This window comes from Dendrobates tinctorius, unplaced genomic scaffold (genome assembly GCF_039654945.1).
Source record: "Dendrobates tinctorius isolate UK_male_01 unplaced genomic scaffold, ASM3965494v1 ptg000196l, whole genome shotgun sequence".
Lineage (NCBI taxonomy): Eukaryota > Metazoa > Chordata > Amphibia > Anura > Dendrobatidae > Dendrobates > Dendrobates tinctorius.
The window spans coordinates 14,339,189-14,350,284 of record NW_027361863.1 but is presented as its reverse complement, the minus strand read 5'-3'; the positions used below and the strand labels follow the sequence as shown (position 1 = coordinate 14,350,284).

The 11,096-nt window shown below is 44.0% G+C and overlaps 1 long non-coding RNA gene across 1 annotated transcript; it reads left to right on the top strand.

The window, feature by feature from the left end:
* The first annotated feature begins 2,090 nt into the window (after positions 1 to 2,090).
* LOC141056196 (uncharacterized) lies at positions 2,091 to 10,645 on the top strand. Its single transcript, XR_012221591.1, has 2 exons — positions 2,091 to 6,761; positions 9,560 to 10,645. It is a non-coding gene; the product is annotated as an uncharacterized lncRNA (long non-coding RNA).
* The last annotated feature ends 451 nt before the right edge of the window (positions 10,646 to 11,096 follow it).

The window sequence follows — 11,096 nt, the reverse complement described above, 5'->3', positions numbered from 1 at the left end:
CCTGTTTTTGCCCGCATATTCCAACTCCTCTGTTATTCTGTATCTGTTTTGCTGTGTATCTCTGAATAAACCTTCAACCTCAGCTTGATAAGAGATCGTCTGTGGAACTTCTTCCCGACTCTTCCAGCTCTCAGTAGGACTTTTTCTTACAAGTGGCGATTGCCAGCCAGGAGGAGCAGCTCCGGAGAGCTGCCTCCAGAAGATCCACCGGAAGAGGCTGCAGATGAGGGCTTGGAGGTGGGAAGAGGAAGAGAAAAAATAAAAGAAACGCGTGTGGCCACACGTGAAACCGATCAAAGTAAGCCAGCCTGAAGGAGAACCTCTCGTGATCGCTCCGAGACCGCCTGCCCGATTTTTTTATAAGAAAACCACGGACAAAGAAAAAGACTATAAAAAGATGAGTAACTAAGAAGAAGCTATCTACAAGGACGTGAGAATTTTTTTGTGCCCGGTAGCAAGAAGCTTTAACCCCTTACCTACAATTGACGTAATATTCCGTCCATGTGACCATGGACCTAATTACCATGGACGGAATATTACGTCATCGCGATCAGCGGCGCCCACGTGGTGAGCGCCGCTGATCGCGGCCGAGTGTCAGCTAATTATCATAGCTGACACCCGGCACAATGTGTCAGGGGCGGTCACGGACCGCCCCCGACACGTTAACCCCTTGCACACCGCGATCAAACGCGATCGCGGTGTACCGGGGGTTAAAGGGAAGCATCGGCAGGGAGGGGGCTCCCTCCGTGCTTCCCTGAGCCCCCCACGGCAGCGCAATGTGCAGCGCTGCTGCGGGGGACTCCCTTCCTCCAGGCCCCCGAATCCAAGATGGCGACGGGGGCCTTCGGGGGCCTGAGGAAGCTGGCTTCCTCAGTGCCTGCAAAGCGCAGGCATGAGGAAGTCTGCAGCAGTGCCTGTGACAGATCGCTGATCTGTCACAGTGATCTGTGATGTGACAGATCAGCGATCTGTCACAGGACAGTGATGTCCCACCTGGGACAAGGTAATAAAGTAAAAAAAAAAAAAAAAAAAGTGTTAAAAATAATTTAAAAAAAATCGCTAAATAAATTAGTTAAAAAAAAAAAAAATATTCCCCAATAAATCCATTTTTTGAAAATAAAAAAAAACAAAACAATAAAAGTACACATATTTGGTATCGCCGCGTCCGTAACGACCTGCCCTATAAAACTGTCCCATTAGTTAACCCCTTTAGCGAACCCCTTAAAAAATAAAAATAAAAAACGAAGCAAAAAATAATGATTTATTATCATACCACCCAACAAAAAGTGCAATAACGCGCGATCAAAAAGACGCATATAAATATCCATGGTACCGCTGAAAACGTCATCTTGTCCCGCAAAAAACGAGCCACCATACAGCATCATCCGCAAAAAAATAAAAAAGTTATAGCTCGCAGAATAAAGCGATACAAAAATAATTATTTTTTATATAAAATTGTTTTCATTGCAAAAAACCGACAAAACATAAAAAACAACCTAAATGAGGTATCGCTGTAACCGTACTGACCCGAAGAATAAAAACGCTTTATCAATTTTACCGCACGCGGAACGGTGTAAACGCACCCCCCAAAAGAAATTCATGAAACGCTGGTTTTTGTTCATTCTGCATCTCAAAAATCGGAATAAAAAGCGATCAAAAAATGTCACGTGCCCGAAAATGGTACCAATAAAAACGACAACTCGTCCCGCAAAAAATAAGACCTCACATGACTCGGTGGGTCAAAATATGGAAAAATTATAGCTCACAATATGTGGTGATGCAAAAACTATTTTTACAATAAAAAGCGTCTTTTAGCGTGCGACCTCCGCCAAACATAAAAACCGCCATAAATCGTAAATCAAACCCCCCGTTATCACCCCTTTAGTTAGGGAAAAATAATAAAACTAAAAGAAAATGTATTTATTTCCATTTTCCCGCTAGGGTTAGGGTAGGGTTAGGGCTAGGGTTAGGGTTAGGGCTAGTGTTAGGGCTAGGGTTAAGGCTAGGGTTAGGGTTAGGGCTAGGGTTAGGGCTAGGGTTAGGGCTAGGGTTAGGGTTAGGGTTAGGGATAGGGTTAGGGCTAGGGCTCAGATTAGGGTTAGGGGTGTGTTGAGGTTAGGGTTGGAGTTATAATTGGGGGTTTCCACTGTTTGGGCACATCAGGTGCTCTCCAAAGGCAACATGGCGTCTGATCTCAATTCCAGCCAATTCTGCGTTGAAAAAGTCAAATGGTGCTCCTTCCCTTCCAAGCTCTGCCATGTGCCCAAACAGTGTTTTACCCCCACATGTAGGGTATCAGCCTACTCAGGACAAATTACAAAACAACTTTTGGGGTCCAATTTCTCCTGTTACCCTTAGGAAAATAAAAAATTGGGGGCAAAAATATAATTTTGCGGAAAAAAATGTTTTTTTTATTTTCACGCCCAGGCGTTATAAACTTCTGTGAAGCACTTGGGGGTTCCAAGTGCTCTCCACACATCTAGATAAGCTCCGTGGGGGGTCTAGTTTCCAAAATGGGGTCACTTGTGGGGAGTTTCAATAGTTTAGGTACATCAGGGGCTCTCCAAACGCACATGACACCCGCATACCAATCCATCAAAGTCTGCATTCCAAAACGTCACTACTTCCCTTCCGAGCCCCGATGTGTGCCCATACAGTAGTTTTCTCCCACATATGAGATATCAGCGTACTCAGGACAAATTGGACAACAACTTTTGGGGTCCAATTTCTCCTGTTACCCTTGGGAAAATAAAAAAAATGGGGACTAAAAGATGATGTTTGTTGAAAAAATACGATATTTTTATTTTCACGCCCGGTCGTTATAAACTTCTGTGAAGCACTGGGGGGTTCAAAGTGCTCACCACACATCTAGATAAGTTCATTAGGGGGTCTAGTTTCCAAAATGGGGTCACTTGTGGGGGGTTTCCACTGTTTAGGTACATCAGGGGCTCTCCAAACGCAACATGACACCCGCAGACCATTCCATCAAAGTCTGCATTCCAAAACGTCACTACTTCCCTTCCGAGCCCCGACGTGTGCCCATACAGTAGTTTTCTCCCACATATGAGGTATCAGCGTACTCAGGACAAATTGGACAACAACTTTTGGGGTCCAATTTCTCCTGTTACCCTTGGGAAAATAAAAAAATGGGGACTAAAAGATCATGTTTGTGGAAAAAAATACGATTTTTTTATTTTCACGCCCGGTCGTTATAAACTTCTGTGAAGCACTGGGGGGTTCAAAGTGCTCACCACACATCTAGATAAGTTCATTAGGGGGTCTAGTTTCCAAAATGGGGTCACTTGTGGGGGGTTTCCACTGTTTAGGTACATCAGGGGCTCTCCAAACGCAACATGACACCCGCAGACCATTCCATCAAAGTCTGCATTCCAAAACGTCACTACTTCCCTTCCGAGCCCCGACGTGTGCCCATACAGTAGTTTTCTCCCACATATGAGGTATCAGCGTACTCAGGACAAATTGGACAACAACTTTTGGGGTCCAATTTCTCCTGTTACCCTTGGGAAAATAATAAAATGGGGACTAAAAATCATGTTTGTGGAAAAAATACGATTTTTTTATTTTCACGCCCGGACGTTATAAACTTCAGTGAAGCACTGGGGGGTTCAAAGTGCTCACCACACATCTAGATAAGTTCCTTGGGGGGCTAGTTTCCAAAATGGTGTCATTTGTGGGGGGTTTCTACTGTTTTGGTACATCAGGGGCTTTCCTAATGCGACATGGTGTCCGATCTCAATTCCAGCCAAAAACGTCAAATGGCGCTGCTTCCCTTCCGAGCTCTGCCATACGCCCAAATAGTGGTTTACACCCACATGTGGGGTATCAGCGTACTCAGGATAAATTGCACAATATCTTTTAGGGTCCTGTTACTTTTGGAAAAATAAGAATTGAGGGTGAAAAGATCATTTTTGTGGAAAAAATATGATTTTTTAATTGTACTGCTGTACGTTATAAACTTCTGTGAAGCCCTTGGGGGTTCAAAGTTCTCACCACACATCTAGATAAGTTCCTTGGGGCGTCTAGATTCCAAAATGGTGTCATTTGTGGGGGGTTTCCACTGTTTTGGTACATCAGGGGTTTTCCAATCGCGACATGGTGTCCGATCTCAATTCTAGCCAAAAACGTCAAATGGCGCTGCTTCCCTTCCGAGCTCTGCTATGCGCCCAAATAGTCATTTACACCCACATATGGGGTATCAGCGTACTCAGGACAAATTGCACAATAACTTTTAGGGTCCTGTTACCCTTGGAAAAATAAAAATTGTGGGTGAAAAGATCATTTTTGTGGAAAAAATATGATTTTTTAATTGTACCGCTGTACGTTATAAACTTCTGTGAAGCCCTTGTGGGTTCAAAGTTCTCACCACATATCTAGATAAGTTCCTTGGGGGGTCTAGTTTCCAAAATGGGGTCACTTGGGGGGGTTTCCACTGTTTAGGTACATCAGGGGCTCGCCAAACGTGACATGGCGTCCGATCTGAATTCCAGCCAATTTTGCATTGAAAAAGTCAAACGGCGCTCCTTCCATTCTGAGCTCTGCCATGCGCCGAAACAGTGGTTCCCCCCCACATATCAGGTATCAGCGTAGTCAGGACAAATTGCACAATAACTTTTGCAGTCCAATTTCTCCTGTTACCCTTGGTAAAATAAAGAAAATTGAACCTGAAGTATTTTTTTTGTGAAAAAAAGTTAAATGTTCATTTTTTTTTTAATATTCAAAAAATTCCTGTGACGCACCTAAAGGGTTAATAAACTTCTTGAATGTGGTTTTAAGCACCTTGAGGGGTGCAGTTTTTAGAATGGTGTCACTTTTGGGTATTTTCTATCATATAGACCCCTCAAAGTGGCTTCAAATGTGAAGTGGTCCCTAAAAATAAAATGGTGTTGCAAAAATGAGAAATCGCTGGTCAATTTTTAACCCTTATAACTTCCTAGCAAAAAAAAATTTTGGTTGCAAAATTGTGCTGATGTAAAGTAAACATGTGGGAAATGTTATGTATTAAGTTTTTTGTGTGCCGTATCGCTGTGATTTAAGGGCATAAAAATTCAAAGTTGGAAAATTGCGAAATTTTCAAAATTTTCGCCAAATTTCCGTTTTTTTCACAAATAAACGCAAGTTATTTGAATGCAATTTTACCACTAACATGAAGTACAATATGTCACGAGAAAACAATGTCAGAATCACCAGGATCCATGAAAGCGTTCCAGAGTTATGACCTCATAAAGGTACAGTGGTCAGAATTGTAAAAATTGGCCCGGTAGTTAACGTGCAAACCACCCTTGGTAGTGAAGGGGTTAAAAGGGCGTGGGGAGACGCCTGGCAAGCTAACGAGTGAGGCTGGAATCACGGCTGCACCTCTTTTGATATCTGGTCGACCCAGCCTGCAGGAGGTCTTCCATTCGAGAGAGGTGTGAGTATCTAACTTTGCTTAAATTGCATTTGTTGATACTAGAACAGAGTAAAACTCATCCTTGTAGACCACTGTAAATATGGAGTGGTTACGGAAGCAGGCAGAGAAATATGCTGGCACACCCCAGCTGGAGGGGGTTAATGTGGAAACCACGTGGTTAAATTGTATGTGTTGGTTTACCACAGAGAACAGGGAACTAGATAGGAAAAAATTTGCTAGGTTAAGCTAATAGCCAAGTAGTGGCTTTGTGTAAGACAGTCATAACCTTTGATCAGGCTCTTGATAAATAGTCTACACAACAATATGTTAACACCGGGGAGGGGCAGCGTATAGGGAGAGATCAGAAAAGCTCAGTGAGATGCTGGAGCTAGCACGGAAGCACAGAGAGGAGGGGTGCGTGCAGCAGCAGCAGCTGAGAGCAGTTATGTCACAGATGGACACTGCAGCTTCGGGACACAGTGCTGATGTAAATACAGTTGTAGACTGGAGAAGAGAGTTAGGAGAATGAGTGAAGTAGTACATAACAAGATATAGTGTCCCAACAGCTCCAGCTTATGCAGACACAGTTGAGGAAAGATATATTGTCCCGACAGCTCCAGCACATGCAGACCCTAGGTTAGGTGTGATGCTGCTTCAACCCCGAGAGAAAAAATCCCAGGCCAAATGTTCCTGGTCCATCTTAAATTTATTAAAAAAATGTTGCCTAATTGGGAGGAAAGTGTTTTGTTAGGACGATGCAATCCGAGGTAAAGGGTGATGAGCCTAATGTTTTTGCGTACCATTCTCCTCGGGGTGTATCTGCTGATTCAGGGAGGCCAGGAGTTCCGGGGGGGTATGCGCAGCTGCCGAGAATGGGCAGGTCCCGTTCGGCAGAGCCCCCACGGGATCCCATGAGAGGTCCTCCCTTGTGTTATTTTTTGAGGACAGTTGGGACACTTTAAACATTTTTGTCCCAACTTTGTGCCAGGGCATATATCCCGAGAGCCCCGGGAGTTTTCTAGACCACCTTTCGGAGTTAGACCTCCATATCCAGCAGTGAATGACCCTAGGCAGTATCAGCAGTACAACGGTCTTCAAATGGTTAACCCAGTCTCACAGGAGCCTTCTGCTCCTGCTCCCTCCCCAATAGCTTTCACTCCTCCGCGCCCGGAGGTCCATGCTATTCAGGGAGGGGTCACTCCTCCTCGTCCCTATGCTCCGCTGATTAAGGAGCTACGGGAACATGAGGACCGGACCCTGACTAAGGATCTCTTTGGGTCGGAGGTGGCAGCTGTTGGACGGAAGCCGTGTTCAGATGGGGATGATGGATTTTTCGGGCTTCCCACGGCAGGTAACACTGATTGATGGAGTGCTCCCCCTGTTCCCCTTACCCTCCTTGCCCCCCTTTCCCTGGGCAGGGATGGTAGACTTTATGTCAGAGGGAGAATAGAGGGGCTGCCTTGGGAAGACATCCTCATCGATACCGGAGCCTCAGTTTCAATAACACGACACAAATTGCAGTCACCCCCTGGACTGCCTGAGACTACCATTTTGGTAGATTTTGGGGGGCTCCGGTATTCAAGCAGTAAAAAGTCGTACAGTGAACCTGAGATTTCAGGACGCAGGGGGATCGAAGCAAAGGGGTCTTCGATGCGCTTTTTGGGTAAACCCACAGTTACGGTACACTATTTTGGGAACTGATGTTTTGGGAGCAATGGGAATTGTTGTTGATTTATGTAACAAAGTCTTGTGGTGGAACAAAGAAGCCACTATCTGTTCTGTAATTGTCCCTGCAGAGGAGGAGGAGGAGGAGAGTCATAAATTACCCATTGCTAGTTTCGGAGCATGTACTGGTGAAAATGTTGAAAATGCTGACAATGATGCCTTAAACAATGAATTGAAGCAAAAGTTCCCTGAATTGTGGATCTTAAAGAAAACTGATTGTGGGTTAATGCAAACTCAGGTTAAAATTGATGGTGAAAAACTGCCACCTTTCCAGCGTCAGTACCGTATTCCGGAGGACGCAATCCCTTACATAAGGGTAGCAGTCAGTGAATTGGAGAAACAAGGTGTTGTTGTGAAGGGTAATTCTCCATGTAACAGTCCTATTCTACCTGTAAAAAAGGAAGATGGCAGTTTTCGAATGGTAGTAGACCTGAGACTTGTAAATAAGTACACTCCCTCAGCAGCCCACCTTGTTGCATCTGTCCCTGAAGTTATGTCACAGCTGAGGAGTGATTGTAAAGTATTTTCTTGTTTGGATATTGCAAATGGCTTTTTCTCAGTACCCCTAACACCTGAATCTGCACTCCGCTTCGCATTCACTTTTGAAAATGTGCAATTCTTGTTCACGCGGCTGCCCATGGGATTTCACAGTTCTCCTGTGTATTTCCATCAGGCATTGGCTCAGATGTTAGAATCCCTTGGTTACGGAGACAAAGTCTTACAGTATGGGGATGATTTATTGATTCAAACTGTCGATGAATGTGAACACAGAGAAACCCTTGAAAATGTTTGTCAGGCTTTACAAGAGGCAGGACTCAAAATGAGTCTAGATAAAGTACAATTGATGAAATCAGAGGTTAAATTTCTGGGTGTGTCTGTCTCAGCAGAAGGAAAGAAGCCCATGCACGATAGGGTTAAAGCTATTCAGGCTGTCCCCATACCAACTAACATTACTGAACTCAGAAAATTTTTGGGTCTTATTAATTTTTCCAGAGAATTCATTGAAGATTTTGCTTATTTGGCTAAACCACTGTATGATTTATTGAAAAATGTTGATAATGACTTTGACCTTGTTAATGTAGAGGGAGCAGCCTTACAGGCTTTTGAGGGATTGAAGCGCGCCCTTACGGCAGCTGCTGCATTGATTAACCCTGACCCTTCCCAGCCTTTCTACATTCAGACTCACACCGGTGATATCTCTATTTCTTCTGTGCTCCTACAAAAATGGCCCAAAGAAAGCCCAGAAGTGTCTAGTCAGTTGTATGCCCTAGGTTATTACTCCAGGTTGCTGACCCCCGTGGAAAAAGGATTCACTCAGTGCATGAAGCACCCACTGGGCGTGCACTGGACTATGAATCAAGTGAAGCATATAGTGGGATTTGCTCCCTTAATTCTACAGACCCCACATGTCACTTTAAAAACTTTGCTGAAGGGAAAAGCTTCAGGTATTAATTCACAGAGAATGGCCCAATGGATCATTGATTTTGAGACTAGAGACTTACAAGTCGAAGTGGGTGAGAAATATCACTTAGCCCAGATGATGCAGTATGCAGGAAAAAGTCACGATTGTCAAATTGAACAGGTTAATGTTACTCCCTCTCCCTTACGAGCAGACTTTCAAGAGGGAATCCCCTGTGCCTATATCGACGTAGCTCGCTATTGGCATGAGGGGCATTACGTCACAGGCTTCGCTGTGTGGTTTCCAGCTAATCCATTGCTGCTGCAGTATAAACTCCCTGGTCATTTCTCCGCTCAAAGAGCTGAGTTGGAAGCAGCTCTAGAGGTCATTCTCGTGTGTCCAGAGCCAATGAATATCTTCAGTGATAGCGCATATGTCGTGTCGTCACTCACTCTATATCTTAATGTATGGGCCCTTAGGGGGATGGTTGATTCTCAGAACAAGCCCTTGCAGCATGCAGACATTCTAAAACAAATTGAGCAACGGGGTAAAGAATTCCCAAAATTATGGTCCTTCTGTAAAATCAAAGGACACCAGAGGTTGATTCCGGACCCTCACATCCTTGGCAATGCATATGTAGATCACGCAGCCAGGGAAGCTGCACTCACAGGCGAGGACAAATATCCCCAAGAAGTCATCGCTGCAGTTACTAAAAAAACCCAGAGAGCCCCCCCTTGTTTATTCTTCTCTTCAAGATCTCGTAAAAGCACAGGAGAAGGATGGAGACTCATCTCTGTTCAATTCCCTCGAGTCCCTGCCCATTGAGGGGGAGTGCTTGTACTACAAATGGGTTAATGATAGACTAGTGCTTTACATCCCAACAACAATGATTAAGTCTTTGCTCAAATTTTCAAGCTAAAAAGGTGATTAAAATAGTTCATATCAATCAGTGTAGACTTCTTAATTATTTTACTGAAATTTCTGGTAAGGACTGATACTCCACTCTTTTTTTCTATTTCCTCCAGGTCCGCTGAAGATTTTCATATTTGACTCCTGGGACCATGAACCTATTGGATGATCAGGAGAAGATGTTTCACACTATACAGTGGGACTCTGATAGTGTGAGAGGGGGAGAAGATCAGGAAAATCCAGAAGACAAAGAATGAGAAGAAAAAGACCAAAAGACTTGACTATTGTGCAACTTATTTTTTTCGGGACTATTAGAATTATTTTTTTTATTATGTGTTTGTTCTATTTTTAGGGACTTTTGCCGTACACACACACGTGCATAAAGTGCTGAATTACCTCAATATTCTTATTTTCAGTAATTCACCAATGAATATTACAGTCCTGTATGTTGTACTCTGGATAGAGTACAAGAGGGGGACTTGTAAGAGAATGGTCAGTCATAATATACTGAGCGGCCATGCTGTCTCTAGCAGCCATTTTGTTGAAAGTTAGAGAAGATTCAACTTTTACAAAAGAGCTGATAAAATGTATTAAATGGAGGATGGAAAATGAGATCATGTCTCCTAGCAACCTCAGCCGATGTGCGTAGAGGAAGATTGGATCAATCAATAGGATCACAGGTCACCAAATATATGGCCAGTATGCTTATACATGGTAGTGTGGTAGCGAAGTGTAGAGTAGTTAAAATGTCAGGATGTAAGAATTTATGGACCTAGACTGGAGACAATGATAAGATTTTAAGACAGTAGCCATAGATACCAATGACTTATGGGTTTTAGTGTTGCTTGAAGAAATGTTAATTAATATCTTCATATTATGTCATTATATTCTCTGTTCTAAACCACGTTTCTGTAGATTACCATGAAAACTCCTTAGAATTATAATGTTAACGCCCTTTGCGGCAAAATGCAGCTTTCTTTGTTCTGATAATGTATAAGAAGCCCCTGTTACTGTCGATCGGGGCCATTCCATCGCCATCATGCCACTGTGCCTCACCATGGCCAGGGCACAGAGCCTTATCACCGCTAGACCTCCTAGCAAATCTCTGCCCGTCTGAATTCCTGTTTTTGCCCGCATATTCCAACTCCTCTGTTATTCTGTATCTGTTTTGCTGTGTATCTCCGAATAAACCTTCAACCTCAGCTTGATAAGAGATCGTCTGTGGAACTTCTTCCCGACTCTTCCAGCTCTCAGTAGGACTTTTTCTTACACCCCGCATTGCCAAAATGATGAACGATGACGACTACTGGTTGGCCAGCATCCTGGATCCACGCTATAAAGGCAAATTACAAAACATCATGCCACAGGAGAACCTTGACCTAATATTGGCTAATAAACAAGCAACTCTGGTAAATCGGTTGCTTGAGGCATTCCCAGCACACAGCAGCGGTGATGGCTCTCACACGAGCCGTACGGGCCGGGGGCAGCTTGGCAGAGGTGTTCGTGGTGCACACAGCAGTAGTGGCGTTGGAGACAGGGGTTTCATGACCATGTTGTGGACTGATTTTTCAAGTACCGCTCACACAACTGGTAATACTGCATCGATGGAAAGTGACAGGAGACAGCAGTTGTCAACTATGGTTACAAACTACT